The 27,544-nt window shown below is 40.5% G+C and overlaps 2 long non-coding RNA genes across 2 annotated transcripts in view; one reads left to right on the top strand and one right to left on the bottom strand.

The window, feature by feature from the left end:
* The window catches only part of LOC106044615 (uncharacterized), a 145,169-nt gene that overhangs the window by 42,339 nt on the left and 75,286 nt on the right, over nucleotides 1-27,544 (top strand). The window lies entirely within an intron of this gene.
* On the bottom strand, nucleotides 4,852-25,833 carry LOC136786875 (uncharacterized). The gene is made up of 3 exons (XR_010826401.1): nucleotides 25,573-25,833; nucleotides 14,639-14,695; nucleotides 4,852-11,471 (listed from the first exon to the last, which is right to left on the bottom strand). It is a non-coding gene; the product is annotated as an uncharacterized lncRNA (long non-coding RNA).

The following is a 27,544-nucleotide window of genomic DNA, read 5'->3' as shown; positions in this document are numbered from 1 at the left end:
GATTTGATACTGGTTAGTGCTTCTCTAGAAGGCACTGCTTTTTGTTGGAGTGGCAGCACACGGGTGCTGGGGTTGCCATGGTAAGGTACATGGTTTGTTAGGAGCACTATAAATAGGCACATCGTTGGCCAAACGCGTAAGTGAAGATCCTGACCTGGTTGGTTTTACTTTGAGTTCTGATCATGGTCACAGAGGCTGATGTGATGATTTACATGATAAATTAAATGGGCTTAAAGGGAACAATCTTTGGGTTTGTCTGTGCTGGAAGTATCTGCCACATGGGTAGTTATTCTGATAAATCTTATTAGTTATTAATATTTATTATGTAAGTTATTCTGATAAATCCTAAGTACTTCTGAACTTCTAATTTGTAGTGGCTATGAGGTTTTGGTTTTAAAATATCTCCTTTATTGAGATCAAAGTAAACCAATGGCAAATGAAAATGCTGATGTTTATAGAAATACAGAAATCAAATCAATGTTTTTCAACTATATGGACTTAGTCTGAAAAAGCAAAAGGCACAGGAAACAATTGCAATATGAATGCATATGTCTATTCTTAGAAACTGTCTTAATTACATATGAATTTGTGATTTCAGGAGTGCACAGTGGTGTTACATGATGCATGTTATCTCTTAAAATGCTGGAGCAACAGCTCTGGATATGTTCCAAGAGATATTTCAAGAGCAGAAGCAGAGTAAACTCATCATTTCCACCTTGGAAAGTTCACCTTGGTTTTGCTGTTGAGCCAGACTGCTTGCCAGTGCCAGCATGGTATAAACACCTCTTAATTAGCAGCTGGGTTGAGTTTTCCAAATCAGTGTAAATAGTCCACTGAATATCTACCAGAAGCCAATCAATTGAATTTGTTACTGAACCTCTTTGGTTAACTAGCAGCAAACGACCATTATGCAAGTCCTTTAGCCCGTTGCGTAATAGGACTCACCAATAGCCATCCCCTCTGTAACACAGGTGGAAGTGCTGCATAAGAATTACATTGTTAGGAGTTTCATAATCTCTAACCATCATCCTTCTGCCCCAGCTGCTGCTATGGACAATGTCCCCCTTTTTCCATAATACTTTTAAAGAAAAAGAGTAGTAGTTAGAACTGGCTATCCTGAAGGCTTTCTGTTCCAGGATGAGATTTGTGTACCTTTTTTAATATTAAGCTGGGAAATGAAGAGAAGGATTGGGAAATGTTACAACGGTGATATTAGGATTTCTGAGAAGTGCAATGAAAGATTTATCCATAACACTTCAAATATTGCCATTGTTAATATATTCTGAGAGAGCTGTATGCAGATCGAAAAAGTTTCTTGGGTGTACAGCAGTAGAAATGCTATGTCTGTCTGTTTTTCATTCTTTGCAGACAGTTAGGACAAGAGCAGTTGCTAAAGAAACTACTTTTAAAAAATGAGTTAACAATGAGCCTATCTGGAATATATTTTTCAAAAGTTTGGAGTGTTTCCATTAGTATGTAAGTACCAAGAAATATATCATAAAAGCCAGTTGGCCTCACAAACTTTGAATCTAATACCAGTTAATAGTATCAAGTTGCAGTTGTTTTAATGTTTTCTATGTAAGGGGTCAGAGTTCCAGCAAACATGTTCCTCGAGTTGTTGGCAGCTTAAAGAGAGAGGCTGCTTTATTGCTCTTTCATAACTGTTCTGATTTCCATAGCCAAGAAACCACCATTAGAGTTTTTATTATTTTTAATTTAAAAAACACTTCAGAAAATATATTACAGGGACACCTGCAGGAGCAGAAAAGTTCTGAAACTTTGGAAACTAGTTCTGCTTTGGAAAGAAACATTTTCTTTTATATGCTAAATATATATATATATATAAATAAAAAACTTCTCAAAGCCTTTATTTCCTTTATTTGTGGCTTTGTAGCAGTGATAAATTTTATTTAATACGCTATCTTTCTGCATAATATCTGGTCACATCTTCACTGTGCTTTTAAACTAAGACCAATCTTTGGGAATGAAGATGCAATGAAAGCATTTATGGCTTTTCAGAAGAATTCTCAATCCAAACTTGACACCGACCCTCTATTTCTAATACACATCTGATGTTTTCCCCTTAAAAATTTTGTATCTATTCCGTGGGCAGAGTCAGTAACTTTATGAGAGACTGCAGATGTAACTGTCAACTCTTCTGGTCACATATCAAGATGGAATTACAGAATCACAGAAATCAGATGGAAAAAACCCATTAGGTCATCTTGTCCATCTCTTCTGCCAGTTCGTAATGACTCCCTGCAGTATGCTCTCCAATGAGTTGTTTAGCTTAGTTCTGGACAGATCTTGTGAAAGGACTGCAGAGCCTTTCCTGTGATTCTAAGCAAGTCTGTTTCGCTTGTCTGTTTTTATAGTCTTACATGACAGGGCCAGATTGCATCCATATTATTCCTGTAATGCAAATAATAACAATAACAGCAATTAGCATTTTTGTTTGATAAATTACTTTTGTTTTAGGACCAAACCTATGTATTCTCATTTTGAGACGTAAAGTAGAGAATGAGTAAATAAACAGCAACTAAGAAATTATGCAGGAAATTTCACCTGCTTTGTATCTTCAGCTCATGATTTCTGCATATTTACTGGCGCTTTACTGAATTGTTTCTAGGAACAGCTTTTGGACTTTCACAAGCAGCTTTGAGTGGCCTAGAGCTGAAATGACAGCTGTTTGGTTAAACACTGAACATGTGATGTTCTATATGCCCTAAAAGGTTAGATGGAAAACTGACCTGGCAGGAAGTGTGTCTAGCAACTGATGCAGGAGGCCTGAGTCTCATTTCTAACCCAGGCCACACTGGTGAATCATGAGGAATTTTGTGCCCCAGCTTCCAGTATGTAAGTACTGTCAGAGGATAAAGGACAGTGCAATCACCTTTCTCAGCAGGGCTTTGTGAAGGTACAGGAGACTGAAATTCCTGGATAGGTGGTGCTAAAGAAGAACGGTGATTACCACCATTGCCTGTAAGGATTATTAAATAACTTAATAGGGCTTGAAAATTTCATCTCCATATTCCACTCTGCTGCCTAAATTCCCTTGTATTGGAACACCTCTCTTTGTCTCAGCGTTAAGAAGCATGCTTGTGTTGTACTGTGCTGACCACGCAGAGGTCGGAGAGCAGAGTGCAGCATTGCCCAGTCCTTCCCTCCGCTGGAAGGGAAGGCAGGGGAGTGAAAGGAGGCCCGCAAAGGATCACAGTGCAAACATCCAGGTGTCTTTCTTCAATCAGACTTGGCAGCACGTGGCAGCTTCCCATACAATTATACAGAACAAGAACGTTTCTTCAGAGCTTGGTTCTAGTGTAGAGATTGTATGTTAGTAACAAGCAGACTGTGGGAGAAGACTCCAGTGCAGCAGATTTCTGTAAGGCATGGTGGAGCTGGGTTTTGTGACTTAGAGAAAATGGGCCTATGAATTCTCTTGTTTCAGTCTGCAGCCATATGTTAATTTTCACATCTTCTGCGAGTAGGGCAGAAATGCCTTCTCCATAGGGTATGCTAATTTTCTTCCTAGGGATCTCTGTGTCGCTTCTGTGAATGTAGGGCTCATCTGTCAGAATTTTTCAAATAGGAAAAAAACAGCTTACGCTTTTGAGAGGCAACAGACACAAACTGGAAATACTTTATTCTTACGTTTAAGTAGAATTTCCTGTATCTTTATTGAGTCACTGAACAGTAGGACAGTTTATGAAGTCTCTGAACTTGGACGTACTGAAACTGTGACTGGACAAGGCGCTGAGGCACCTGTCCTGTCTGACCTGCTCTGAGCAGGGAAGTTGGAGCTCTCCAGAGGTCCTTTCCACCCACAATGCTCCTATGACTTCGTGATTATCAGAAAGAGAGACCAAGTTTGGAAAAAATAGTGAATTTTCCAGATTTAAGACAGCTAATTCCAAAACTTGGATCCTCTATAACTGTCTTTCTGAAAAATGTTGTGGCTAAGTCCTAGACTAAAACGTGCGACCATTGTAATATACTTTAGCACCTTGCAGAGCACAAGGCTGTACGTAAGTAAACATGTCTCATTAAAAATCATTCACAGTCTCATCAAGCAGCCCTTCTGAAGTGCTAAAGTATCAGTTTTAGAAGGTTTTGAGAGGCATTTATGTAATAATAATGTCATACAGTCCTCATAGTCTATTGGAAAGAGAATTTCATTGTTTAAAAAAAAACAACTTCTACAGGGTGTTGTGAAATGGTAAATGAGTAGGTGAGAGCTTGCTTCAGAAGCTTAGCTTCTGGTTGAGCTTAACAGCAGTGCGATAGTCTTTGCAACAGAGAACAGGTTTTCCCATAATGAACATTTTTCCAATAGGAAGAGAAGACAATTCTCAGTGGCAAAAGGGTATCTCACTTCTTGAAAATTGCCTACTCTTCTACTGTTAGTTTTCTCACCCTGAATTCCTCAGACATCAAAGCAAAAATATCGGAAAGAGTTGATACAGCAGATATTAATTTAAAAGTACACTGTTGTGTAGGGTATGTTCTCTGCTTCACGAAGAAGGCCTGGCTAGAGCATCTGTTTAATACATGGCCAGTCCTGGCTATGTCGAGTTCTGTCATGCATCAGATATTATCGTGGTTTGGAGGATGACCAAGCCAGGGACTCATTCTCATACTTCTGAGTCATTTGTCAGTCCAGGGAAAAAAACAAACAACAAAAGCCTTGGTTCAGACAAACCACTTTCTAGGCACTGATCGCGCAGCCTTACTCAGCTGACTACTACTTTTCCTCCATACAGGGAGGTATCATACCTTTGTCAAATAGAGAGGCTTTGGGGGCTGCAGTGCTTTAATATTTTTCCCTTTCCTTTCCTTTTCCTAAATATTTAATGTAAGTAGCATTATTCTGATAGGTAGTAAAGTACAAATTTAATAGAAGAGCCTTCTCTAAGTGAGCACTGGTAGCTGACCCCCTGAGGAATGAACAGCTTGTTTACTTTGGACATTTTCCAAAGCCCACAAAGAGTTAAATAACTTTACAATGAACCAAGACGTTTGTCTTCACTATAACAGCAGTGTCTTCTCTGCAAAACCTTTTTATTTTAACCCTCTTTGTACCTTTTGAGATACCTTACTGTCCCCGACAAAGACCCAGCCCAAAGAAGGGTGAAAGAAAGGAAGTGCATGGAAATTGTGAATGCAAGCACGTTGTTCTGCTGCTTCTGGAAGAGGAAATCAAAGCCAAACAAAAAGCTTCCCACTGTAACTTTACTTCTGATTTGTATGTGTTTTCTCAGTAATGCGAATCAGAAAGGATACAAAGAATTGATGGGGTTAAACTGGAAGAGCTCGAGCATCTGCCTGAAGGGGGAAGGAGAACCCCCCTGGAGGGGGAAGGAGAACAGCCCAGTGTGAGTGTGTGAGAGCTGGGGAGCGCTTGGCTGCGTCCCAGCACAGAGGGTGCAACGCTCTCGCTGTGTTTCCTGCCTAGGGTGGGGTCACCTCGCATGCCTTCTCTTTCCCCCTTTCCCTTCTTGAAATCGCTTTCAGTTAACATCTGGAACTTTTTTTTTCTAATCAACATCGTTTCCTTAGCTAGAGCAGAGCTTTTTTGTGATTGGGGAATTCTTACAGTTTGAGATTGGCCAGAAAAAAAAAAAAAAAGTCAGAGGTTTTGGCTTTGTTTCCCTTCTCCCTCTTTTTTTCCTAATATGTGAGAAAGTGTGCCTAAAATTTGTGTAGTGACTAGTCTTACTCCACAGAAAAACTCTGCATTCCTTAAGAGTAGCTGAACACAGCAAATTCAAGGTGTTACTAGTAACCTTTATTTATCGGCACTTCAACAAAACCCCAGGCTAGGGAAGGCAATTTCCAGTGAGATTCTGCAACCACGATTGAGCAGTCGGGTATATTTTTAAATGATTTTTCAAACGATCTACACGTAGCTTACAAAACATCTTAAAGGTATTAAAAGACTCTCATTAAATGGTCAGAGAAATGATAACTGTGTCATTTTTTATGGCAATAACCTGTTCTCTTTAGATTAATAATAATTTATGTTTTTGTTGGGTTTGCACAATGCCAAAAGTATAGCAGCCATCCATCCCCCAGAGGGGCAGCTGCCAGTGCTTGTTTTAGAGAACCTCTTTAGAGAACCTCTTTGTGGTTGACACACAAAAGTTACAGGAGTCCTTATAGAGGAATATTCTGTAGCTTTTATAAACATGGAAGCAGCAGCAGAGATGAACGTGGTATGTCCAAGGCCGCAGAGGGAGTCGGTAGCAGAGCTGGTGCTGGGCTTCAGAGAAGTTTATTTCAAAAGTTAGAAACTTAAGCACAAGTTTGCCAGGTTGTACAAGGAGGTTGGGAATGTTGGTCAGATGCTCCATTTTGGTGACTTTTCTATAAGCCATCTCACATCTCTGTACTGTCTGCGAACAAGCACAAGCCATAGTACCAGTGGGAGTACTGGTGCACTTGTTATGGTTTCTGCGTGTCCCTGCTCATACAGTCTTGATGCTGTTAGCGCTTTGATGCTCTCTCTCTTTCTCAATCTTATGGTTCCTACACAGCTCCATAAGGAATTCAAAATCCTCTTGATTCAATGATCCATTTATTACAAGTGAAGTGATCTTAACATTTCTTTCCAAATGCTTTTTAGACTAAGTTCCTCCTTGGCTTTCCTTAGTTGTGAAAAGCTGTTTTCAGTTTCTTGGCCTGATTTTTCACTCACATAGTTAATCTTCCTCTGGCTTCTGATAAACAGCCAAATGTTTAAAATCTGCTTTGGTATTCCCTTGTAAAAGAGGTTGGATTTACCAGAGTTCATCACTACAAGCTATTTCTCAATTTTCTATATTTATTTTGATGTAAAATCTTTCTAGCAAACAAACAAACCTCCCATTTTACTAGTTACTCACTGTCAGGAATATGAGCTGCCATTGTACTTCTAACGAATTCCATCCTTTCCTCTAGCACAAACATTGCTCTACTCGTTTGTAATGATTTCGTTCAGACTTGGTGGGACTCTTATCTCTGAGCTTTTGCAGTTATTGGTTCCTTTTGTGGCTCATCGCATGTTACTAGACATGCTACATGCTTGATGTAGATCATTCTGGAAATACTTCAAACGAGCTTGCTTCATATCTTAGTCAGCAAACTCTGCTCATAATTTCAGACTAATATTCAGAATTTCCTCACTGGAAGAGGTGCTCTCTACATCTTTCACTGTACTCTGTCACAGAACCCGTAGCTAACATTACAAGGGGACATCATTTGCTCACTCTGTGTTAATTAGTACATTGCCTTTTGCTGTAGTAAACATGGCTGAGAAACTCAAACTTATAGATCTGTACCTACAGGACACTTAACAATTATCCGATCTGACTTTCTGCTAAACACAGACCAGAAATGTATACCTAGGTGTATACTTAGGTATAGAAGCAACCAGGCATGTAGCTGACGACGAGGAATCTGGACAAGACAGGTAGATCATTTCCATTGGATTTAATTAAAAAGTTGGTCATTTGTCACTTGCCCTTTTCCAATCGTACTAATTTATAGGTAGAAAATAATCATGTTGGGATGCTAGACTTGGTGTTTGTGAAGGATTAGACTTCACTGAAGTACATACATCAGGTGATATGCTAGGTGAGCATAGAGTATTGCTGCCCATAGTACTTTGTTTGTTGCTTACATAAGCTAAAAGATTTGACTACCAAGTCAGAAACTAATTGTTCCTATCCTCTGCCTGAATATTCCTGTTACCATCCCATTCATTTTATAGTTCTTTGTGAAAGCTGTGTTCAGATGCATGGTCTTGCACATACAATGTGTAAAAAGTTCCGTTAATTCCGTTAATTTTTCTTGCATTGTATGTGGGTTTATGCAAATGGGAATTTGCTTGGCCTCTGTCTGCCAATGTATCCTGCCTCCTGTGGTGGTGCCCATCTCCAGCAACCAGCAGCACACATGCATGTATAATTGGCCTGGACAGCAACTTGGCAGTGCAACGATACAGTCCTTCTGTGTACCTACAAAATCTTTTATGGCTGGCATCATGAAGTTACAATCATACTTGCAAAACACCTTTTTCACAATAATATGCTTCACTAGTTCCTACTGAGCCGCCATTTATTCTGGAGGCAAATTCATTAGAATAATTACACCATTTGGGGAATAATCCGTTTTGTGAAACATCCAGGGTACATCTTTTTTAAAGTTGCATTCTTTTAGTTTATTATTTTTAGCTTCATTTTAACTTTAATTTGTGCAAAGGTATTTTTAAGAAGCCCCAATCTAATTTAATAGAAGCCTCTGCTTTGCTATCAGTAAGAAGCCCAGTTGGAATGCCACTATTGGTCTGCTTGTAGGAAAGTTATATTTTATGAGATGAGGATAGCAGGGAGTCTCCCAGGACTTGTCTTTAGTCACTTCAGATTGTACTTTGAAACTTTACATTTCTTTCCCAGTCCTGTTGTTAGAGGCCTTCTAAATCTATAGCCCGTTAGTTTAGCTTTATTCTCCGCAATAGTATTTCCTGTTTAAAAATAGTGCATGTTTCTATGTCTTTGCTGTCATCTTTGTAATCCAACATATTTGATTTTTACCATCGCAGCGTTGATGGTGCTGCTGTGCTAATGCACATGTAAATTGAAATTGTGTACACAGAAATGGAGAACACGCTGTGAAATGAAAGTCTGCGAGCTCGGTTTGGCATACAGTCATGAGCTAGATAAGAAGCAGACTAGGAATAGAGATTCATCAGGAACTAGTCCTGCTCATATGCAGTTAGCCACGAGAATGAAGGCTTCTTGTTTGAGTCTGCATTTGCAAGTCTGGTGTTTGGGACAGCACAGGTTGGCCTGAATGGCTAAGCTAGCAAGGCAAGATGTTCTCCTCTGCTGGTTAAGGAGCATGTCTGCAGTAATACTGCCCTGGTCGTTACTCAGAAGTCTTTGCCTCCTGTCTGTGGTGATACAAGCTATCTGCCTTTGCCAAAGCAATTATAAATCAAGTCTAATTAGTTCTCACTTTTTTTAATTCATTGGAATTATTGTCTGTAGGATGATTTAAGGAAATGCACAGTTGACTATTTGTGCGTGTAATTCATTTTTATTTGGAGAATACTGAAGTTGGAAGAAATGAAACAAACATTAAATATCCTCCATGGCTCCACAGATGTTGCTGCCTTCTCTAACAGCAAAGGTCTGACTACATGGGCAAGTAACCATGGGATATAGACTATAAATAAATTCCTGGGCGGTTATGATGGGTAGTAAACAAGCTCATGCCTGATTTACCTCTCAGTAATTGAGATTATTTGTCCCATGAACTGAAAAGCAAAATGCCAGCACCAGAACCGGTGTAATTGGTTTTGTTGCATTGTTTTCTTGTAATAGCCTACAACCTTGAGTGAGATCAGGGCTCATTTTCTTGGACATTGGTAAGTTGCATAATAAGAAACAATTTTCTTACATTTCAACATAATACAAAGAACAAACTGAATGCTGAACATTGTAAAATGATGTTTTGTTGGAGTACTATTCGCTTAGAATAAGTATTTGCAGAAGAAATGAGAGCAATGCACCTTTCCAAGCATGCAGTCGATATTTGTCTCCTTCAGGATATCTTGGAAGACTTTTTCTTACTCTTTTAGAATGAAGGCATTTCATATCCTTCTTAAACTAACATGGATATAAAATTCATGTCTGTGTGTGGATATATAAACAGTACACTGTTTTACTCTTGCCATTGCTTATTTGCACACAACCCAACTATTTCCGAAGTATCCCAAGTATTTTCTAAGTGCTTACAAAGACTGAGAAAGAATCTGCTCCATCCTGAGTGTCGTCCTTGTGCTGTTCATGTCCAGGTATGGAGAAGGTGGGAAGCTTCCTTGCTCAACACCTCTCGCTGTGGTATCTTTAACCTTTCCTTCTCAAGAAGAAAGTCGGTCTCTATCCCATCTGAAATATCCTCTGGTTATCCCCATGGGTACTGGTTTTCATTAGCAGCACACTCACTTATCAACCATTGCTTGTAAGGGTTTGAAATGGTCTAGATTGATATTTATTATTAAGGTCTGCAAGTGTTGTTCAGCTTGATGCCACTTTTTATTGCAAAAGAAAAGTAGGCTGTTTCATTTGGGACTGCAGGTTTCGTGCATGTTCAAGAGCTTGTTGTTTAAGATTTGTGTTTGAAGGTTTTTTTTTATCCTTCATGACACGTTTCCTTTCCTCTTATTTTATTTAGAGCATTGGCTTTCTAGTAAACTTAGTTTTAGAAGTTCCTTTTGAACCGTCTGGGACCCAGTCATCAGCAAACAGTTAAGATTCTGGTGTAAAATGCCTTTTGTTCTGGGTTCAGGGAATAAAAGAAAAATTAGTAATATTCTCAGAATTCGTACTGCCCAAGCCAGCTGTTAGTGAATTTTTAACTTTCCCCACTTGGTTCTTGATCTAAGACCTGCTGTTTCTAAGCATTGTTTCAAGTTAAAAAAAAAAAAAAAAGTCTTGTTACTTCTTGCTCAAAATAAGAAGAAATTCTATGTTTTCAGAACTTGTGATGGCTAATGTTTACATTTTTTTTGTTTACATATTTTTTAAGAGACTTCGAGATGCCTGAGTTTTATGACACAGTAGTTGTCTTAACCTGAATAACCAGAATTGCTACTCATTTTTGGAAACGTATGTTGTGCTTATATTTCAGTTCCTTCTGGGGATACTCTATTAAGGAGCGCTCTATTTGGGAAATTCAGAATTTCTCACTGCATACACTCAGATGAGTAGCATCCCCCTCTCTGTTTCTCATCCACAACATTTTTTCTTTTTGGAGGAAATATTCATCACTTACAAGCCGCTTACTGAATTTAATATTAAGTCCTTGTTGTCTTTATTTACTTGTACGTCCCGTTACACAGAACCCTTAAATAGCTTTGTTGAATGTGCTGAGGGGACAGACCTACAAATGGATTGAATCTGGCACATCCAGACGCCCTGTAATTGCCTTCAGTCCCTGTACTGCAAAAATTCATCAGAAGTGAATGTAGGAACCAGATCTGGTTTCTAATTCTGCTGATTCCAGCATAAATGGAATGCAATATAGTGACAGTTAAAGTATGTAGTCATGAGTTTGTTATGATAATGTTGTATGCTGAAAGAAGCCGAGTTCTCTAATAACAATGTAAAACATCACTCCCTGTAATACATACGTGTATCTGCTTGTGTTCCAAGTGTCACTGGGTGGGGCTGTAAGAAAAACCAAGAGCAGCTGTGGTGGTGAAACAGGGTGAATAAAAGTTTGAGTTATTGTTAACATATGTACCACTATAATAAACCCCAATTTGATCACTTACATGAACACAACATATTGCTGAATAAACCCCCTCTGGATACATTTGTATTCCAAAACATGTCATAAGGAAAGATTAACAATTTTGGAAAGGGATCGTTTCCTTGGGATGCAGATTTCATTTCCTTGCCTGGTATTCTTGGAAACCTTTCAAAAAGCTGAAAGCAAAATAAAAAATCATAAGATGGTGTGTTAAAACCTGACCAATGTCTTGTTTAATTAGCATAGCAATCAAGCCCGAAGGGACAAAGTGCAGGCAAGGCATAAAGTCCTGATCTTGTGAAGGCCAATTCTGCTCTGTAAATTAAGCTAAAAATTTATGAGTTATTGTACTTTGAGAAGTTTGCTGCTTTGCAAAAAGCTAAATTAGAAAAAAAAATCAGGTCTTCTAAGAGAATTTTTTAATCTCCTATAAGAAAGGGTATTAAAACAAGTTTCTGGGAATAAGGAGATTTGCTTCTGTTTTACAGGTTTGAAGGAATTTCACTTTACATCTGTCTTCTCCGCTTCTATTGCAGTCCCTTGAGAAATGTTTAGGTCTTTCTGTTTCACTTCTCAGTGATATCCCACTGTCCAAACCCCACCTCAGCACTCATCGTTTGCAAGTCACGAAGGCAAATCTTCATCTAGTGACAATAACCAGAATTATTTCAGGAGATGAATAAATGAGAGCAACTTATGTCAGTAGGGCTGGAGGGGTTTTTATACCAACTGAAATCATGTTTAATCAGTTGGTCAGAAGGATATCTCAGATCCAGTATGGCCTTGTTGTTGAGCCGTGTCACTTTCTAGTTCTTCCTCACGTATCAAGTAACCACCTTCTCATCTGTCTCATTCTTACTAATGCTTGAGAAGAACAGAGATAAATTACAGTTTTGAACTTCTTCTATAGAGTGAACTGAAGCCAAAGGAATAAAATGCAGAGTTAATTACTGTCTTACAGTCAAGATGGTTTTCAAGGGCTTTCATAATGCTCCTATCAACCGTAATACAACCATGAGCAATGCAGAAGAGAGGTGTTCTTGTGAGTGGGCTTACTACAGCAGGTTACATTTCAGGTGCATGGCATGGTAAGAAAAGATAGTAATGTACTTAAGCTGAGGTATTTGTATGGTGGGGGAAAAGCATGAAATCAGCATTAGTGCCTTAATTGCAAAATTCTCTATTTCAAATATGGAGAACACTCGTAGGAGCAGTATTAGCTGAGGTATTGCTGGGCGGTCCCTGTGCCGTTGCTGCAGTACCTTTGTGGCCAGCGAAGCAGTGGCTGGCTACTCCCTGAGGGAAGCGAGCCGGGAGCTGGCCATGAGAACCACGACCAACAGAGGCCGTGGCCCTGCCAGAAGGGGCTCAGGCCCATGGTGCCTGAGAAGGGTGAGCAGGGCAACCCCAGTTTCAACTTCAGGGAACTAAAATTAACATAAACTAGAAGTTGTATTGGTCATCTTTCAGAATAATGTCTTCGTTCAGAATAATGTATTGTACCATATTGGGAAGCTGATGAAGTCTAGCTTAATTTTTCAAGAAAAAAGAAGATCAGAGAAGCGATAGATGCTTATTTGAATTCCCTTGTCTACAGGCCTGTCACTCCTAGCCTCCAAGCAGCTGGTAGGGAGGGTAGGAAGGTCCAAGGTCAGTACTCAGACATCACCTCACCCTATTGCCAATGTCTGAAGTTTTCCACTAACTCTGCTAGCACTGGAGAGATGGCCCAGCAGATTCCCACAAAGTGAGAGCACTGGGAGGAGAGCTAAATCCTCACCATTGGTAACTGAAGGCAAGAGACGATTTGATAGGAGTTCCCTTGCTGGTAGAGTCCCAGTGAAAGAACCATTCCCCAAGTCCAACCATTTAGCTCTCAGCAGCTTTCCTAGGTATATATTGCTTCTTATCACTCACAATCTGAGCTGTTTCATCTTCATCCAAAGGCATTTTTAAATAATCTGCTAATGCTTGAAACTAGCTTTAAGTAGTAGCTCTTCAGCTCAGAGGATTCAGACGTGCATTAACCCTGATCCAGAACACAGTGAAGCTCAGCAGATTTTAATGCAGTCCTTTGAATGATAAAGGCTAAAGAATGCACTAAATGGAGTAGCAGAGAGGATTTGGGCAGGCATGCTTGAACTCTAGCCCTATTTGTATACATAGTCTGTCCCATTTTCCTGTAATGATGCAGCTGCACTTTTGCTAGCAGCAGCATAGTCAGGCTAGCTACCTAGTAATTAATAGATATATGAATTTTAAGACCAGAAAAGACTTGTCATCTTCTACTCTGATCTGTTGTGTAATTTCTCTCTATTCTTTCCGGCCTCAGATCCAGTAGTGTTGCTGGCAGCGGAATGTAATATTGCATTAAGAGTTCATCTTAAGCTATTTCTCATTATCTCCAAATATATAAGCTTATATTTGAATGTTATGAAAAATGCATTTTCTGTATCAGCCTTACAGAGCAATTTTTTTTTGCTTGTTTTGTTACAGGTGGTAAGTACTGTTAGTTATTTTCTTTGTACCTTTTGGTTTCTATTATAAACCCTCAACACTTTCTTACTCTAATGTATAGTTGTTGCTATCAGTTTCTCTTATTTCATAGATGCTTTTTGTAGTATTAGTTATATGGTTGCTTTTGCTTCCCTTGTGTTTTATCAACTTTTTTTAAAAATCTATTTTAACTAACTTATTGATCTTTACGATTAGTGAAATTTTTCCCCAATAAGTAAATGTTTTTACATAGTTTGCAAATATTATTCACATCTTTCTCTCAAAATATTTTTTCCAAGCTGTTTCAGTTGTTTTTGTCATAGTGAAAATGTCCACTTTAAAGAAGTAAGCGTGTATATTATTGATTCAGCCTTGATTTTCTAAAAACAAAAATAATATTCAAACACCACTGTGTTTTAATTAAATATATTCCTTTTCGATTGTCAGAATTCCACTATGTCAGGTACAAAACTCTTTGAGATAGAAAATGAGTGGCATCATTTGTAAACAGGAATTATTTTTTGTTTGTGTGTTTCTGGCAGCACGAGACCTTCAGCAGACAGTACAAAGATTGAAATCACTCGTTGTAATACTTTTTTCCAACCCATTTCAAAGAAATGTTTAAGAAGTGGTCTTTTATTTAGTTATTTTTCTCTAATGTGAGGAACTGTGAGTTCTCTAGTACAGGGAAATGTGACACATGGGTTAACAATTCAAATACTTGACGATGAGAAGGCAATGCTAGCATGATGGAAATTGGTGATGGGATCCTGTATAACAGCTCCTCCCTTGGGTCATAAATGGGATTGAGCTCTTGAGCTTCAGAGGTGAAAACCTAAATCCTTACCTCATGAATTAAAGAACTCTCGTCTCCATTATCAGTAGTAAAAATGTTATCCCCCGTCTGCAAGGAAACACGAAGCTGTTACAAGGATGCATACTGTACTAGCGCAGGTAGCATTTATACAAACAAGAAGCTTTTTCAGAAGTGTTATTCAAGAGTAGAGAATAAAAATCTGTTCAAAACATAAGAGCAAGTCAAAACTGAAATGAGAAATTGAGAAATGAAAGATGAGAAAGACAAAAGGACTTAGAAATGTGTATTATTTGTCATACAAGTAAGTACTCAGAGCAGGCATGTTTGTATTAAGCAGACTCTTACTTGTAGTCCAAAGTGGGAAACAGAGGAACTGGGCGTGGGGGTGGATAGAACAGCATTTAGGATGAGTATAGGAGCTGGGAATCGATGTGGTAGAAAACAGGAAGACAATATGAAGGTGTGAATTCAGAATTGTCATCACATAGGATAAACCTTGAAAAATGTCTTAGTAGCTATGGGCAGCGTAATTTAAGCAGAGAAAGCATGTCAATGGCGATCTGGAATTTTGTCCAATATCCTTGACAGTGCCATACAAGGACAGCACCAGGCATATCACATGTCTGAAATGTGTATTATTTGTTTATCACTTCACTGTCAAACACAGACTACTTGTCAGCACTCAACTGGAGAATTTCTGTTCTTTTCATTTATCACTGTCCGCAATGATCTCAGTCAAGAACTGTTTGTATAGGGCCACGGACACGGTCTGCCTTTTGTTTTCCGTATAGCACAGCTGAATGCTGTTCTTGTGGACCATGGGTTCACTTCCATAAGTTGCTCTATATTCTTATAAAAGAGAATGCTCTCTAGCCTACAGAGCGATACTGGCATCTCTCTGGAGTCTTTGTGTCTTGTTTACCATTGTTTTTCTTAGTCTAAAATAAGATATTTTGAACTGAAGAGTGTATATGTTGCTTTTTGCTATGAAGGGAAGCACAGTTTCTTTGGGACAGCTGTGACGTTTGCACGTGGTGCAGTAGACTTCTCCTGTTCCTGGCTTGCCCCTCATGTCCACAGGTAATTTCAACCTGCACTCTGCCAGGCACCTCCCTGCAAGCTCAGCAGCAAGAATAAGGACGAGGTGAAGAAATAGCAGTAGGGGAAAGTAACACATGGTTAATCTATAGGCTAGGCAAGTACACACTGTGTGCTGCTACATGAACACCAAGCTCCCTGTGCTTGGAAACAGCTCAGTGTATTTCAAGCAAAAAGAAAAAGAGATCACAGACTGGCCAATCCCTAACAAACCAGTATGCATACCTGGTTTTGCACCATTCTAAAGAGCAGTCTGTATATTCTCTTGAAGTCAAAAAGAAGCAGCCTTTTTATTGACCATACTTCTGTCTGAACTGCAGCTCTTCTCCTACCCTTGGTTTTCTCAGAATAATTCATGTTCCAGACTGCAGTGAAGTGTAAATACTGAATGTGCTTGTAAATAAGTGACTTTAAGTATCAGAAGGCATCTAGGCACGTTACCAAGAAGCTCCACATGGGTTAATTTTCTTGACTTCTCAATGCTGTGCTTGTACAGTGAGCTGCAAGCGTGCTGTTTTGCAGCATTGACATACCCTTAGGAATGAAAGCCATCCATTTTCTGGGTGCAATGTAATTCCTAATCAGCAGCACTAACGTCCTGAAATTAGAATAATTAGAAAGCTAAAATAGTGTTGGACCTCATCAGTTCTCAGATGAGAAAACAGCCTTCAAGGGAGACTGCAGAGATTATTGATAATGATGCTGTTTTAACAGGTGATACCCTTCCCCCAAGGTTAGAAAGTGCTCTAAAAAACTGGGGGTATGTAACATAACTGAGTGCTGTTAAAAGCTGCTGCCTTCTGCCCCCGAGGTGACAAAAATATCAGCAATGGGAGAAATGAATCCTCAGGTTTATAAAGCACGAGGTCTTCTTTTGGGAGGAAAAATAAATCCACAGTGAAATTCAATGCTCTTTTTTGATCTATTTTTTTCTTTTTGTATTCTATTTCCATGTCTACTCCTCCTTGTCCTCTCCCCATCTAACTGGTTAGTGAGCTATTTATCTGTCTGGCTGTACACCTCTCTTCAAGGTACCAAGCATTCAGAATCCTCCTTCCAGCACTGACCTTCCTGAAGGGGCTGTGGGTGGTTTGCTGGGATTCTTTGGATCCGAACCTCGTGAGACAAGTAAGAGACAGCAAGAAGAAGCTTTCATGTGTCTCCCAGCTGCCTTCCTATCAGAGTCGAGATTTGATTTCATTCCTGAAAGGTCCTATTGTTTTCAGTAAGGCCTGTGAAATAGTTACTTGCTGAGTGACAGTGAATGGAAGGGCAGCTGGGCAAGCAGGGATGGTTCTCCCTACACAACTCACAGCTGTGCACTGGGATGGCAGATGTGAGGATTTAGCACCCCCTTTCCCCCCAGGACAGACTACAGGAAGCTGTTGTCAGCCTAGATGAGACCTTGCACAGCAAATACCTTTCCAGATCTGAATAACCTCCACCTTCTCAAAGAGAGTCGTGCTCTTTTATACAAGTTTTATTCTCTGAAATGTCAGGGTTTTGATCCAGCTTATTGACTAAAAGCTTTCTAGCATTTATCAGTTTGTCCATAGTTGTTCAAGTGACTAATTCTTTGCCCTGTCCATTGGGAGATTATTCTACTGTCTTCAGCTACATTACTCCCAGTAGTCATGCTGAGATTTCATGTTTCTTTGTTTCATTTTGTTGCTCCTTAATGCATCCTGTTAGATCTTCACTGAGCAATACTCTGTTTTTTGTTGTTTTTTTTTAAAGTTACACACTTATTAGCTTTATGCCTTACTGCTTCTTTTCACATCTCTCACATTATCTATTGGTTGACTGAATAATGAGCCAAAAATTAGTCTTGGACTTTCTCAGAGTTGGAAAAATTAGTGGGAGGGTAAATGTGCTAATCCACAAAGCAAAAAAGCTTCAGATATCACTCAAAACTCCTACAACAAATAAAGAATAAATTTTAAGGGAACAGTTCAAGGTTTCAGAATCATAAATTAGTCACAAATTAGAGACAGACAAGATAGAGGACAGACCAAAATGTATTTCACATCTGTTTTGGAAATTAACAAAGTAGTAGACAGCTGAGAGCTTCCTTAAGTTGCACTTTGTATTTTTCTGGAGATGGAGTTTGTGGGAAAACAAGAGAGAAAAATTGAGCAGCTGCTAATGTTGACGAAGGGCCTTTTGTCATGATCATCGTGTTATACCCTATTGAGAGATCTTGTGTTAGAAAAAAGCAGGAATGGAAATTACAGTGCACATTACAGAGCAGTCTTTCTGTTGTCCCCCAGCAAATGGACATATCTCACGCAATGTGTGGCTTAAGAATGTCACACCTCCTCCCAGTCCTACTAGGACAGAAAGTTTCCACCTCCTAAGCAGAGAATTACAAGAGGATGTCAGTAATAGAAACTCAGAGTGCTCCTTAGAGCACTGTGCAGATTTGCTAGCGTACAATCAGCTTCTGTCCCAAACATGTTCATAAGTCATGACGGGTAGCTGTTTCAACAGGTTTTGTGGGTAAAATTGGATTCAGGTTAAGGATGACATGGCAACAAGCATTGGAGTCAGATGGTGGCTGTTTCTGGAATTACTATAAGGTCTTTGTACAGAATGGGAGAGAGGACACAACATATTTGCTGTGTTTTAAATTTAGCATAGAAGTAAGCCTACGAAGTGGCAATGATTCTGAGATACTCATGTGCTACAAACATTAGAGGACAGATTAACAGGACCGTAGTTAATGGTACTGAAGGAGCAGGAACCAGGAATGTTCTGATTTTCACCAGTGCTTATAAATTAGAACGGGACTGGAAAGTGTAAAAGGGATGAGCAGAGCTGGAATAAATCCATGAATGAGAAGACTTTCTGTTCTTGCAAATTTTCTACATGTTTTCTAATATGAACCCAGGGCAAATCTAAATAATATTAGCAGCAGTGATAGTTAACGGATTGACACCGAAATGCCTCCTTTACTCTAATGAAATATGCATAAGCCACAACAACAAATACAATGTAGCATACCAATGTATGTAAATGGAATAGGTCCTGAATAAACTCAACAATGGTTCTTTCTTTATCCTACACTTTCTGTAGAACCAGTTCTGCCCCACATACGCATACAGTCTATGCATTAAAAGGGGAGTTTAGCTTTTCCTAGGCTATGCTTCAGGAAGTCAAGGATGTAATGGATACATTACTTCTTAACCTCTAAGGAAAATATCTCACTATCTGTCATTTCCAGTGGACCCCTTTCTAACCCAGCCAGTCATTATTAAACCATTATTAAAAATGCTTTCCATTATGTAGGGTTGAGAGTCATTATCCATTCACTCAGTAGCACACAGACCATGCAAGCCACTGGCAAGACTTCTGAGAAGTCAAGCAGAAGAGTAGCTGTGTAGTATAAGTGCACAAGAGCATCATTCCAAATTCAGCTCGTCCACTGCAATTCCTTTGTGATTCTTGTAGTCAGAATGAAAGGCTGCTACTTCTCCTGCATGCAAGTAAAGGACAAAAATTTGTGATGAAGTAGGAAATGAGTATTGTCAGGAGTATCAGCAACTGATAGAAGTGTTTACCTTAGTCCCTGAACATTGTGCCATGCAGTCTCTACATTGCAGAGTTTCGGTAGCTCATTCTGGAACAGCGCTGAAGCAGCCAGTGCGAGGGAAGTGGAGGAAGAGCTTCACCTGCCTCCGTCCCTTGCCATCAGTGCCAGACCTGCCAAAGCACCTTTTTTTTTCTTTTTTTTTTTTTCTTTTTCCTCTGGGGCTCACAGAACTTGAGTGGACAGGTCCTGTTACTGCAGTTGACCGACTGCCTACAGGAGCTTCCCAGTTCTGTCACCACACCACTTTTTCTAGTCATAAATAGGGGTACAGTTCCTGACTGTAACCAGCCACAAGCTCGTGTTTGAAAGAGGAAGAGAATCTTAAATAAAGTATGGAGGTCGTTGTGGAGGCAGAGGCAGATCTTGGAACCTCTGAGACGCTGCATCCTGCTGTGGGCAGAGCTTTCTGTTCGTGTTGTCCATGTTCATGTTGTTCATGTTCTGTAGCACCTGGGCAGCAGAATACTGATTCTCTGTGCTTTTCTAATACACTCTGTGCTCCACACTCTGCCCTAACTGCTAAGCAATAGAACCTCCTATGATTTCTGAGGCAAATCTATTATCTAGTACACTTTCTGAGCTTATCTACTAAAAAGAAAAACCAGGCTGGTGCACAAGATGAGGTGATTACAGCAATAAGTTAAGTGTGGGGCTCACGGTGGGAAGATCATTGAATCTTTCTTTTCTTTGCTGGCGTGTTCTTATATGCCAGCAATAGGATATTTGAGAAATGCTCTAAAGCAAAAAGCTCCAGCTGCTCTCTCCTAGACAGAGGGATGCTCCAGAAATACAGCCAGTGGGTGGCCCAGATTCTGTCACTTTTGATACTGATGTTTTCAAGTGAGCAGGCTATGGCTAGCACCTGCTGTGGTGACTCACATATTGCTAGGTGTATAAAGACACCACAAATGGCAAGCAGCAGTCTCTAGACCTTGGGGGTTCAGGGAGAACCGGTAGGAGCAGCACAAGCTGTCATTTGGCTTGGATTGGGAACAATTGTATTTTCTGAAAGCTGGTCTTAGTTTTATAGGGAGGGAGTTCCTGTTGGGAACGAATGCCATTTGCATACTGCTTTATCCAGGCCATTAACAGCCCACGGTTATTTGAAATCTATAAATAAAAGAGGACAAAAGCAGCTACCTGCATGGAGTCTGTAAAGTGCTTTTAGGAAAGAGAGTAATTTGGCCTCTAGGCAGACAGACCTAACATCAGCATTCATCACCCCGTCCCTTCATCACCCCAAAGCCCTGGAGACAAATCATCTTTGGATGCCCTGCCATGGCCCCAGGAGAGAGAGTTCTTGTAATCAGGGGTTTTAGGAGGCTGAGATTTCATCAGGGCCAGACCTAGCTGTTCTTTTGAACCCAAATCTGAATGGTTTCCAGCAGTCTGTTATCTCCCTTTCTGGGCCCAAGTAGCTGATTCGTTCGTGGAGGTCAGGTGTAGAAAAGGCATCCATCAAAAAGCACAAACACCGTAATGCGGACGGCTCTACATGCACACACATGCAAACACCCCAAAATATTCTATGTAAAACTTCATGCAGTTGCAATGCTATTTTTGCCCAGATGAAAACAAGCAGATGTCTGTAAATGAACACGCACCAGTACACCCAGCGCTGTATAAACACATACCTGATTCCAGACTCTCAGTCCACATTCACATTTGCTTCCTGCAAAGCCACCTCCAGCACACAAATAACCAAATCTCAAGCTGACACTCAAATGTATGTGCTCATGCCAATGAAAATACTTCCACAAATAAGCTATACGGTTACGTCCATACATTGCAATAAAAATGCTCTGAAGCATATTTACACATACTGCATGCAGGAACAAAAAAACACACAAGCAGTGCATATGTATACACACACACACAAAAGACAGGAATCACTCAGCAGCTATAGTGTTTATGCTGGCAGGAGAATGTCAGTCACTGAGCAGCCTGCCTCCAAACAGATGTTTGATTGTTTTTGGGTTGCGGCTTAATTGTTGGATAGTGTTCCAGCACTCAGAGGGGATCGAAAATACTCCAGGTCTGCAGCTGCAGCAAATGCCAGCCTTAAAACAAGGCGGATTCTGAAATCATTGCTCGGGGGGAAACTGCTTGCGCAGGAAACCTTAGCCAAGTTCTGCATTAATACTACTTTGAAGTCAGAAAATTAATCTCTGCCATTTAAAAAAGTCCTGTTTTTTCAGGGCCTTTGTGAGTTTATCTAAGACAAGCCAATTCCTTCCGGGCAACTGTGACAGGTTATTGACTTGCCCAGGCTTAGAGACTTTATTGGGTCTCTCTTCATTTTCCAGAAAATCTTTCCTGGAATCTGTCCTGCACTTCAAGGCTCCTGGTGGAAGTAAGAAGCAACTTACTAGCCAGTCTCTTCGTTGCTTGTCAGTTTGCACTTCATTAATAGACCTAGTCAAAATAATTGACCTTTGTCAAGACAAATGAGTATCTCAAGAATCTTTCTCTGCTCTCCAGCCACACAGAGTGGCACTCTTGTGCATGTCGTCGTTGGAGGTGTTGCTGGGAGTTTAAGGTTGGCGGTAGATGAAGGAGTGTATGGGAAACATGCTGCACGTTTAGCTTAGCTCTGTGGGAAGAAGGAAGCAGGAGGGGGTGTGTTGGTGTTCTTGTGAGGCCTAGAAATGGGAGATGGTGAGAACCTGAATGAGGGGGCATGGAAATATTCAGAGGATCCCCCGAAGAAAACTCGATTGAGGATAATCAAAATCAAAAATAGTGAGTGTTTGAGCCACCATTTAGGATTCATTTAAAAAGATAATTGCATCACTGATTCTCTTGACTCATAATATTCTCTGGCAACAGGATGGAAGTAGAAGTCCTGTCTCTGAAGTGGACAGGACAGTGTTGGGCCTGTTGTGAGGTTTATGGCATCCCTAAGAAGATCTTGTTACCTGCTGCAAGAAAAGCAGACGGGATCTGTATCCAAGAAGTGCTCTATGTCTTGCAAGGAGCTTGCAATTCACCATGCTATGTAAGATCTGTTATCTACAATGTAAATGTAGAACAGTGACTGGAATCCTTTGGGACAAAAAAACTTTAATACTTGCAATGGTTTGTGACTACTGTAAATGCGAATGAATCCTCCATTTATTTATTTTTTAATAAGCAATGTAGAATTAACTATTTTTTTACCTATATTTTTGAAATTGAGGGATATTTCCTGCTAGGCTACAGAGAAAAAGTCTAGGCCCAAGCTCAGAAAACAGCTTTCCTAGATTCATCTGGTGTTAAACAGTAGATACAGTGGGCAGGTAGTAAGTAATTCCTTTCCTTCTTTAATCCAATCATAGAACATGCATGCAAAAAATATCCTGAAAAGACAGTCAAGAAAAGAGCAAAGAGCTTCTCTGCAGGCTCTGTCTCTTTCGCAACAATCCACGTGGATTCCCCCAGTGTCTGATGCGGCGCTACCTTGACAACTCCAACTCAAAAGCTGTGGATTTAATAGGTGTCAGGAGCAAGGACTGGACCAACGAGCTCACTTAATGGTCCATCAAAGCACAGCATGACATCATGGAAGTTGCTTGGTCAGCCCTAGCTTAGGTCAGCCTCAGCACAGCTGTCTCAACTAGATTCTCCATTGCAGACTTCCTCAGCTCTGCATTTTGGGCCCTGTTTGGTTTTTCTCACTGACGTTTTTCCATTTCCACTCCCCTCCTTTCCCTGGAAAAAAAAGAACCACGATAGTTCCAAGATGTGTTCCAGTTTCAGTGAGCTCCCCCTGCTGCTGCACTGACCTGTCCAGATGGTGTTCCTTTCAGCTCACACGTACTAGTCACAAGGCTGAAACTTTAAAGGTAATGAATCTGAAGCTTAACTCCATTAAAAATCTATATTGTACAGTTTGGGGGATAGTTAAAATCAGTGGTGGGCCTGCTTCAGAACCTTGTTTTCCTGCTGGATTTCTACTGTAGCTTGTTTTCTTTCTGTAGATCAGATGATAATTTTCTAATATCTTCGGGGCAAAAATAATTTTCTTGTAGTATTTATGCACACTATCAAACACAGTGGTATATTCACTTCCAGACTCCAGTAGAATGCAAACTAAATACGGTCTGTTGTATCTCTTTCCACTTCATCCAACAGTCTGTCCAGGTCTTGTGACTCTCCTGAGTCGTCTTCTTGACCTGGGTGTAAATCTCCCTTACACAGCACCGTTCTCTTTCCTTTCCAGCAACTTCTAGGTTAGGTTACTGAGTGTCTTCCTATTAGCATCCATTTGCTGCCTAACATCAATTTCAAATTTTCATCAGAATGCTAAAGGCTCCTTGCTTGTTTCTTTCTCCTCTTTTCCTTGTTGTGTTAATTCTTCTCTGCCTTTCTGAAACCCTTTTGGAAGTACACTACTATGCTATTTAAAAGTCTCTTAAATCTTACTCCTCTAACAGCCCAATCTATGTGAATCTTCTTCTCTTACAAAGAAGAACAACTTTACAACTATACTAATCAACAAAAAATATTTCCCTGACTATGAGAAGGGCTACCCTGGAATCACTCCAGTTCAGACAGCAGGCTTCTTGGACCACAGACTACATTTTTCTTCTCTTCACTGCACTGTGTTGAACAGAACCCCTAATATAGTATTATTATAGTATTAATGTGAACCAAAATGAAGTTTTTATTCAGGTGTTATTGGATAGGTTTTGATCCAAGCTGAGTTCTACTCCTCCTGTGCAAATGCTCAGCACTGGAGGTTGCTTCAGTCTCAAAGCAAGAGTCTTCCACCTTGTACTGAATGGAAAGGCACTTAAGCAAAAAACTCTGATACACCCCAGTTTTCTGTGGTGTAATTCAAAGTACACTCGTGCACAGACAGCAGTGGCTTACACTTACTTCAGACCATGACTAAGCCTTTTATTAAGGGCAATTATGTAGGTAGATGCAACTGCCAAAGAAGGATATAAAGTGACAAAGGTATAAAACCAAACACACTAACACAGTCATCTCAGCAGCCTTACTGGAACCCTTATGTAATGCAGAGGTGGAAAGGCAGAGGAAAGATAAGCGGTAACCAGGTAGAGTTAGTTACCTGCAGGTAACAACAGATACTTGCAAGCTTCATCATCCTATTGTGCAGGAGAGCCAAAAGCTACAATCCAGGAAGCCAGTTTCCCAATTCTTTTTAAAATTACCGTTAATAGTTTAACGGTGCCAAAACCCAGCAACAGATAAAACTCCAAATGGAAAATACCTGGCATAAGAAGAATAATTTATTAGCTACTTTGTCCGTTTTCTGAAAGGCAGTTTCAAAACAAAAAGGAGCAGTGGAGAAAAGGCTAATCCTATTGCGTTGTCCCTCCGTGTGGGAAGAACCGAATGATTCCCTGAGCTAGGACTCCAGCAGGACAGAAGTCAAGTGGGACTCAGCCCTGTGGCCAGAATGTTTAGTAATCACCTGGAAGAATATTTTCAGTTCCTCAGTGGCTTTTCAGTAGACAATGCCCAAATACTTTATAATAAAAGCCAAGTATCTAGGTAGATAGTTGGACAGGTTAAGGTCGAATAGTCTACAAAGGCTGAGATTCTCTTCCTCTCCTGCTCCTGCAGGGGAGAAGCAGGTGGAAGGAGCCCATCCTGTGTTCAGAAGTTTGCTTAGGTTCCCAATCTGTCACTTGTGAAACACTTTGAAGGCCTATCTAATTAGGAAAATGGAAGGAGTCAGTACAGTTTACCTAATCTAGTTCTATTCCACCCCTTAAACTAAGCTAGAGCTGCTAATCCACAATCCTCATGTGGTTCAAGTGTTGGCTTTTGTTTATTTAAACAAGTTCAATTGAACTATAACTCTTGAATAAAACACCTTTTCCTAGTCTAGACAAAACCTAAGGGCTTTAAAAAACAAGCACAAAAGGACCGAGGTAAGGCAGGACCAAGCTGAGCCCGGCTAGCTGTGATTCAGGCAGTTACTCTTCTTCCAACTGCCTCTCGTAGAGCATGCTTTAAGAATAATAATGAAAAAAGTCAAACAGCATATGTGAGAATTGTGCTCCTTGCCTTTTCATGTGGCTGATTGTTTCGTTAAGCCAATCTTTCAAAGGAAAGGAAAAATAGGAACTGCGTTCTTTCCTCCACAAACTCCCTACAGGTAGTTTTCCAGGGGCACACATGTTTTTCAATTATTTCTAATCCTGGACTTGTTTTATGCTCTGCGAAGCCATTTCAAACACGATTCCCCACATAACCACTTCTTTGGGCCAGGATATTTCTCCCCCTCCCACTTTCTCCCTCCCTCCCTCCCCTCCACTACCTAGTTCAGCCGTGCAGCACTGTTCCTTCAAAGTTTTCTTGAGGGAGTATCCTGCATCTTCTTGCCAAGCGCTGCTCTGCTGTGGTAACATGAAGGAGCATTAATGGGATCTGCCGTTCATGCCAAAGCCTCATCCAGAAGGGAGGTGGTGTGCATGTGCTGGCTGCTGGAGAGCTCAGGGAGGGAAGAGCTGAGTGATTTATGCCTTTTGCTTTGCAGCCCTATCCCAGCCCTTTGAGTTCTTTCCTGTTTGTTTTTCTCCCTCCTGTGGCAGCATTTAGTCATCTCCTCGGTGTGTCGGGGAAGGGAAGGGAAGGGAAGGGAAGGGAAGGGAAGGGAAGGGAAGGGAAGGGAAGGGAAGGGAAGGGAAGGGAAGGGAAGGGAAGGGAAGGGAAGGGAAGGGAAGGGAAGGGAAGGGAAGGGAAGGGAAGGGAAGGGAAGGGAAGGGAAGGGAAGGGAAGGGAAGGGAAGGGAAGGGAAGGGAAGGGAAGGGAAGGGAAGGGAAGGGAAGGGAAGGGAAGGGAAGGGAAGGGAAGGGAAGGGAAGGATGTTTTCCAGGAAGACCTAGCATTCTTCCCAAAGTGGGTTATACAAATTACAGTTTAAGCAGATCAAACCCGTAGGTCTGGACTTCTGAGACTGGTGCTTACAAGAAATGCTGCTGTAAGGGAAGGGATGCAGGCAGAGCTACTCTGTCAGAGGTTTTTCAGAAAATACAGTGTCAGCACATAGAATTCTATACTCCTTTGAGACATTTCCTTTGTTTTATTTGAAATTGACTTGAGACAAACTAGTGATGGGCAGAAACTTGGAGAACTGGATGTACACTGTGAAGAGAAGTGAAGGCATGAAGTAAGCTTGGAACAAAACAGGGATTAATGCAGGCATTCATCCTGTCTTTAAATAATCACAACCACCCAGGAACGGGTGCTATGTGCAGTTGTTACTGGTAGTGACTTCTGCCAATAATATTAGGTCATATTCCTACTGTAATGTAGGGTCTGATCCAACTTCTACTGATATAAAGAATCCCCTTGATATGTTAGTGTCCATGAGCTGAGGATTTCATCTGAACCTAATAAAAAAAAGAGGTACAGGTTCTGCTAGAATTAAGTTTCTGGTCACCTTTCTCCAACCCTGCTTATGCCAGCGATGTCAGAACCCCCCGTACACAGAGCATCCCTGACGGTTCAGACTTGCTTTAAAGCTACGTAAGTAGAATGAAGTCTTTAGGGGAGACTAATAAAAGATTTTTAAAAAATAAACAAGAAATGTTCTCGCTGATCTAAGATATAATTAAATGTGTTTGCATTGATACAAACATTCTGTCAGATTTAAATGAATATAAATGGTTGTTCAAAAATAAAGGATTTTTTTTTAAGAGCATAGTCTGCTCTAATGGGATCTAATAACTCTTAATAGTCCTCCATAAAAGTAATAGTGTACTTAAATCTCCACTTGGCAATAATCCGGGGCAGAAAAAAGTGCATTTTAAAAATGGGAACAGCTCAAGGCTGCGTGTTCCCAGCCAGCAACAACAAGCTGAAACAATACAAGGAATCCAGATAATGAAGCACATATGTCTTTCCAGTACCATGCGAGTCAACAGCTTCCTCATTTACGCAATCAGAAGGGGAAAAACAGTCCCCCATTAATCCCAGCACCTGAGGTGAAGGGGTGAGGACTGCACAACTGAGTCAGCCCTCATATCTGCATCGAATAAGATTTACGGGAGGGAACTTGCTTTGTGCTCTGACTTCTTTTTTCTCACTCCATCCCCTCTTTCTTTCCGTGGTAGATGCATTTTCGAACCCAGGGATGCTGGGAAAGCAGATTAAAGCCAGCCCCATAGGTTTATGTAGGCTGAATGAGGCACGTGGCACGACGCCGGGCATGAAGCACAGGGCCTGATTTGTGAAAGAGTTCAAAAGAGTATATATAAAGTTTAAAAAGGGGTAATTTTGGCCACAGA

The sequence above is a fragment of the Anser cygnoides genome, chromosome 23, assembly GCF_040182565.1.
Source record: "Anser cygnoides isolate HZ-2024a breed goose chromosome 23, Taihu_goose_T2T_genome, whole genome shotgun sequence".
Lineage (NCBI taxonomy): Eukaryota > Metazoa > Chordata > Aves > Anseriformes > Anatidae > Anser > Anser cygnoides.
Note: the sequence above shows the minus strand (reverse complement) of the source record. Positions and strands in the feature narration are given on the sequence as shown.